Genomic DNA, 6602 nt, shown 5'->3' with positions numbered 1-6602 from the left:
TTCAAGTGGCCAAGAGGCGGTGTTCTGCACTGGAATGGGCCCTTCTGCCCTGCACTGCTCAGGCCCAGCTGTCCAGGAGGCTTCGTGTGGCTGCCCACAGCGCAGCACCTCCCAGCCCTCCCCTGCTGGGGCCGCAGTGCTCACCTGCTGCCTGGGAGAGTCAGGTACAGAGCTGCATAAGGCTGGTCAGCTGCAGGCGTTGGGTGGGGAGGGACAGTGGTAAAGTGGTAAAGCTTGCTGCATCTAAATGGGCCATTTCTCAAGTCTAGCCAACTGTGGCCAGACAGGGGTGGGCAAAAGTAGGTTTACAGTTGTGAGTACACGTAACAGTAAACCTACTGTAATCATCATAACCTGCATGTCTTTTTCCATACGGACAACTGTAAGCCTACTTTTGCCCACCCCTGTATAAAAATGCAGACAATAATGGCAGATTTTCTGATTTTTCAAAAGAAGCCAAAAATCTGAATTTTTATTAGTATTTTATTAGTACACATCCAATTTTTAAAATGTTTGGCAATTGATTCAAAATTTTTACATATAAAGGAAAGGCCAAATGAGAATTTTTTTTCCAAACAACCAGCTTATGTCTTTGGGTATAGTAAACTTTTTTTCCCAGGAGAAAGTGAGGAAAGCTGTTAGCTACACGGGGTGGGTGGCAGGAAGAGCTGGTTTGAGATACAAGAACTCCGAGCACACCTGGAGACCGAGGCAGCTGTTTAGAGGAGACGATGAAAATGCTTCCACTGGATCCAGCGATGGACCTGCTCCTTTGTCACTGAGGGTGGAAGAAGCCCAAGGGTAGGAAGAGGGAGCGAGTGTTCATCTTTATGTGCTCACAGCTGGGCAAACCCTTGTGAAGATGGTCAGTAGTGACCCTTCCTACCTTTCCAAGTCCTCAGAGAGTGGCTGTAGGACATGTTTTTATACTTATGGGTATATAAGACCAGCCTAACGCACTTTTGGAAAATACAGATTCCTAAGCCCCGGCCCACAGATTCCCATTCAGGAGGTGCAGGTGGGGCCTGGGACTCTGTATGTTTAACAAGAACCCCATCGATGTCAAGGAACATAAGTGGACCAGGGAGTCAGGCAGAACCGAGTCCACATTTCTGCTCCGTTCCTTCACTAGGTGAGGGATCTTCAGCCAGTCATTGAATCTGTCTGAACCTAAACCTCCTGATTGGAAAAACAGGTCTGTGTGATCTGCTACCTCGAGGAATGGTGAGGACTGAGTTAGAAGATGCCTGGAGGCCATACAGGGTCCTGGCTCAGGGCTGGGGCACCGGTGCAGGCCACCTGGGCTCCAGTTCCTGCCCTGCACTCGAGTTGTGTGCCTTGGGTGAGCTGTTTAACTGCTCTGTGTTTTGGTTTCCTCTCTAATGAGTAAATAATAATAGAATCTACTTCATAAGGTTGTGACAAGGATTGAATGATTCAAAACATCTGAAGTGCTTATAACTTTAGCTATTATTTTCTATAGATATAAAAGCCTAAGCGACCATCCGACCATTTGACCGTTCTACCGGTCACGATGCGGACCCAGCCTGATCAGGACCGGCATTGGGACTGACTGGCTGCTTCTCGGTCATGGGTGTGCTGGTATCGCCCTAGGATGGGCATGTGAGACCACAGCAGAGTGGCAGCGGGCCTACCAGCAGCGACAACAGGGGCAGTGGGGCCAGGATGAGTGGGAGCTGCGCGCGCATGCGCGGTGCCTGGCCTGGGCTCAGGCTCCTCTCCAGCCACCTGCCGCTTCGCACACTACTACATCCCTCGGGGGATGGTGGACTGCCGGTTTTGGCCCAATCCCCACAGGCCACGCTGAGGGACCCCACAGGTGCATGGTGCATGATCTGTGCACTGGGCCTCTAGTAATTATATAAAGATCTAGTCTAGTCGATTTGGTTCAGTGGATAGAGCATCAGCCTGTGGACTGAAGGGCCCCAGGTTCGATTCCGGTCAAGGGCACATGTCTGGATGGCAGACTCGATCCCCAGTAGGGGGTATGCAGAAGGCAGCCAATCAATGATTCTCTCTCATCATTGATGTTTCTCTCTCTCCCTTTCCCTTCCTCTCTGAAGTCAATAAAAATATATTTTAAAAAAAGATCTAGCAGCATGTCTCATAATAAATGTACCTTTGCTTTTCCTTAGGTCCAATTGCTGTGGGTAACAAATAGTTTAAGGCTGCTTACTTCAAGCACTTAACTTGGCACCAGGCTGGTGCAGGTAAAGAATATCTCGCTATGCGGCCGTCCTTTTACTTGACCTTTGACCTGACTTTTTTCCCTTTACAATGAGCTCCTCCAGAGCAGGAAGGTGTCTGTCCATTTTTATATCTAGAACCTTGCACGTGCCTAGCATAGAGTAAATGTATTGAATGGCAGTGCCAGGGAGTCTGAAAAACGACTCAAGCTTGTGAATGGAGAGGTTGCCCACCCCCCCCTCCCCAATACCTAGAGAAGCATAAGCTGGACAAAAACACCATTTACTATTAAGCATCTGTGTGCCAAACGTGACAATCATGTGAGGTAGGTCCTTTATTATTGTTGCTCTTATCGTGAGAAAGTTGAGTCTTTGAAAATCACTCATGCAATGTCACTTAAGCAGCAGTTGGTAGAGGCAGGGTTGGACTTAGTTATCTAACTCCAAATCGGGTGTTCTTCCCACTGCACCTTAGGTGTCTGGGACTGGGGTCTCTCTGTCACAATGCAGAGTGTGTAGAAAAGTTCTAGAGGTACCTTGTTATGTTCTTTTCTCTGCTTGTACCTCTTCAGATAGTTATAATTTGTCAGAGCTGGGGTTTTGAGCAACTTGTGATTGATGATAGATGCTAATTCAATAATTCCATTTTCCCAAACATGCAGTTTCTGTCCAGACTTGGCCATGGATGGGCCTGGGAACTAACAAAACAACCTCTTATCCCCCTTGCTTTTTTAGATTGTTCCCTGGCCCTGAGAGATTGGGCCTATAGAGAGCAGGTGGGAGGGAGGACAGTGAGGAGACTATATTTGTCATCTATTCTTCTGACTTAATGGGCCCTCTGGGGTTCTCAGCAGTGCCTGCCCATGATGCCTTAACTCCCAGGCCCTGCTCTTGCAGAAGTGTGACCAAGAGTCCCTGCCATGGCCTGGTAGCAGGTTTGATTCGTTCCTCGCTTGGTTACATCTTCACAGCATATTTCTTCTTGGTCCAAGCAAACATCAGAATCATCCACATTTTTCCTTCTTACCAAGTTGGCTCTGTTCTAATTTCAGAGCAGTGGGTCCACCCTCCTTACATCGGGAATTCAGGGAAAGAGAACATGTGTTTTATCCTGTTCTTTTAAGATATTTCCGTCTTCACTCTTTCCACACATCTTCTGCCCTTTCCCTGGGGGCTTGCCCTGGAGCTGCTCGAGCATGTCCAGTGTTGTTTGGATGGTTACATGGTTATTGCGACCGTTGTTACCATGGGCACAGTTGAACACTGATGCTCAGCAAGTTGATTCCTTGTAACACTGTGTTCCCTGAGGACCCTGAACACTGGCCTGGGAAAGCTTCCAGAGGCTGCCTCTTCTCTCCCCTCTTTCTCTTACACACACAGCGATATGTCAAGCACTTAACTTGGCACTGGGCTGGCACAAGTAAAGAATATCTCACCAGCCCGGCTGGCCAGCTGGCCGGCCGGCGTGGCTCACTTGTTGAGCTTAACCCATGAACTAGGAAGTCACAGTTTGATTCCCAGTCAGGACACATGCCTGGGTTGCAGGCTCAATTCCCAGAGTGGGGTGTGCAGGAGGCAGCCAATCAATGGTTTTCTCTCAGCACTGATGTTTCTATCTCTCTATCTCTCTCCCTTCCTCTCTGTAAAAAATCAATAAAATATATTAAAAAAGCAAAAACAAAAAAAAACCCCACAACCCTGATGGCTTCTGTGACGTTAAAGAAATTAGAGGCAGAGCATTTCATGTTGAAATTAGGAAAGAAGTATAAATGATATAAAGAATTAAGGTCTGGCTTATTTTTGTCTTCAAAACCACCACTTATTTGCACCCAGGTAATAAATAGATGGCTTCTGGGATTAAGGTCATTAGTGACCATAAATAAATATGTTTAACTCTCACATCTACATATACTTGATTTTGGTCAGTGTGATGAGAATGCCCATCAGAGTAAGAGAACGACTGCTCCTGAATTGTTCAGCTTGTGTGAAGGTGGTGTCAGCCCAGCCCAGACTGCTCATTCACTGTGGTTGTCTCACAGCCACTCTCCAAGACACTTAAAATAGGTTATTTTTTTGCCCTTAAGTTTTATTTTGACATCTAAATTGAGATATTTACCTACTATAAAATTTACTCCCATAAAGTATATATAGTTCAGTTGTTTTTAATATACTTACAGAATTGCGCAACCATCACCATTATCTAATTCCAGAACTTTTTTTCACCCCAAAAAGAAACCCCCCATGCTCATTTAGTCACTCCTCATTCTTCTACCCTTAACCTAACCTCAGCAACCACTGATTTACTGTCTGTCTCTATAGATTTGCCCTATTCTGGACATTTTTAAAAAATGGCATCAGGGATTACCCATGTTATAGAATGTATAATGTATCAATGTACTTTATTCCTTTTTATGTGTGAATAATATTTCATCATATGTATATACCACATTTTGTTTATACATTGATCTGTTGGTGGTCATTGGGTTGTTTCTACTTTTTGGCTATTATGAATAATGCTGTTATGAACATCTGTGTACAAGTATTTGTGTGGACATAATGTTTTTATTTTTCTTGGGTATATCCCTAAGAGTGGATGGTGATAGGTCTTATGGTAACTGTGTTTAATTTTTTGAGGAACTTCCAAAGTGGCTGTACATTTTGAATAAAGGTTCCAGTTTCTCCACAGCCTCACTGGTACTTGTTTTTATCTGTCTTTTTACTACAGTCATCCTAGTGCACGTGAAGTAATTCCTCGTTGTAGTTTTGATTTGTATTTCCCAATGTTCAAAATGTTGAACATTGTTGCACGTGCTTATTGGCCAATTTTCTCTGGAAAAATGTCTATTCAAATCCTTATCTACTTTTTAATTGAGTTATTTGTATTTCTATCAGGTTGTAAGAGTTCTTTATATGTTCTAGATACAAGTTCCTTAGCAAATATATGACTTGCAAATAATTTCTCCTATGGGTGCCTTTTTACTTCCTTATGGTATTTTTAACAGCACAAAGTTTTTATTTTATTTTAATATAAATCAGTTTATGTCTTTTTTATTGTTGTTGTTGCTTGTGCTTTTAGTATCACAGCGAAGAAACGGTTGCCTAATCCAGTGTTACAAGATTTACCTCAATATTTCCTTTTAGGCATTGCTTTTGTGGTTTTAACTCTTATAGTTGGGTCTGTGATCCATTTTCACTTAATTGTTTTGTATGGATTAGGTAAGGGTCCTACTTTATTCTTGCACATATGAATATCCTAGCACCATTTGTTGAAAAGCCTTCTACCTTGTTGAATTGTCTTGGCATCCTATGGTCAACTGGTTGAAAATCAGTTGACCATAAATGTATGGGTTTATTTCTAGACTCTCAACTCTATTCCATTGATCTCTGTTTCTGTTCTTGTGCCTATACACACTGTCTTGATTGCTCTGACTTTGTAGTATGTTTTGAAATTAGTAAGTCTGAGTGAGTCCTCCAACTTTATTCTTCTTCAAGATTGTTTTGGCTGCTCTCAGTCACTTACATCGCCATGAGATTTTAGGGTTGCCTTGTCAGTTTCTGCAATTGATGAGTATTCGGTTCAATCTTTAGATCAGTTTGCTGAATATTACTAACTTAACAATTTTGAGTTTTTTAATTCAGGAACATGTTATGTCTTTCTATTTATGTATGTGTTATTTAATTTCAATGATGTTCAGTAGTTTGTAGTGTACAAGTTTTACGCTTCTTTTGTTAAATTTATTCCTAAGTATTTTATCCTTCTTGCTGCTATTGTTTTTCCTGGTGTTTATTTTCCTATTGTTCACTGCTAGTGTGTAGACATCAAATTGATTTCTTAAAATATTACTCTGTATCTTGCAAACTTGCTTAACTTTATATATTAGCTTAAGAGTTTTTTAGTGGAATTCTTAGGATTCTCTACATACAAAATCATACCATCTGCAAATAAGATATAATTTTACTTCTTCCTTTCTAATCTGGATGTACCCTTAAATTTTAACCTTTTTCTTCCTTTCATTATTTTAGCATAAAATAATATTTCTTAAATATATTAGGTAACTGTATATGGTACATGAATGGATAATTTTCATTTTGTAAATACTTAAATACCTAAATGTATGTTAATTTTAGTCTAGTGAGTATTAGGAAAAAATACTATAGCTTATTATTTTATGGTGTTGGAGCAAATGTCACTTTATCAGAATATTCTTACCTGAACATCCTATTGAAAAGGACAGACCTTTTTTACTCTCCCTCTGTCTTGCTTCATTTTTTCCTTCATATCATTTATCATATTATGTACAAACTAGAAGCCCGTTGCAAGAGGATTCCTGCAAGAATAGGGCTTCCTCGGGCTGATCGTGCCGCCAAGCCCCTCCCCCCAGGGCCGCAGACGGG

General features: G+C 42.2%; 1 protein-coding gene across 4 annotated transcripts in view; it reads left to right on the top strand.

Moving 5' to 3' along the window:
* Nucleotides 1-6602, top strand: part of ST5 (suppression of tumorigenicity 5) — a 102956-nt gene that overhangs the window by 43062 nt on the left and 53292 nt on the right. The window lies entirely within an intron of this gene.

This window comes from Myotis brandtii, unplaced genomic scaffold (genome assembly GCF_000412655.1).
Source record: "Myotis brandtii unplaced genomic scaffold, ASM41265v1 scaffold422, whole genome shotgun sequence".
In the NCBI taxonomy this organism is placed as follows: domain Eukaryota; kingdom Metazoa; phylum Chordata; class Mammalia; order Chiroptera; family Vespertilionidae; genus Myotis; species Myotis brandtii.
The sequence above is the reverse complement of the archived record's forward strand: the minus strand, read 5'-3'. Positions and strand labels throughout refer to the sequence as shown.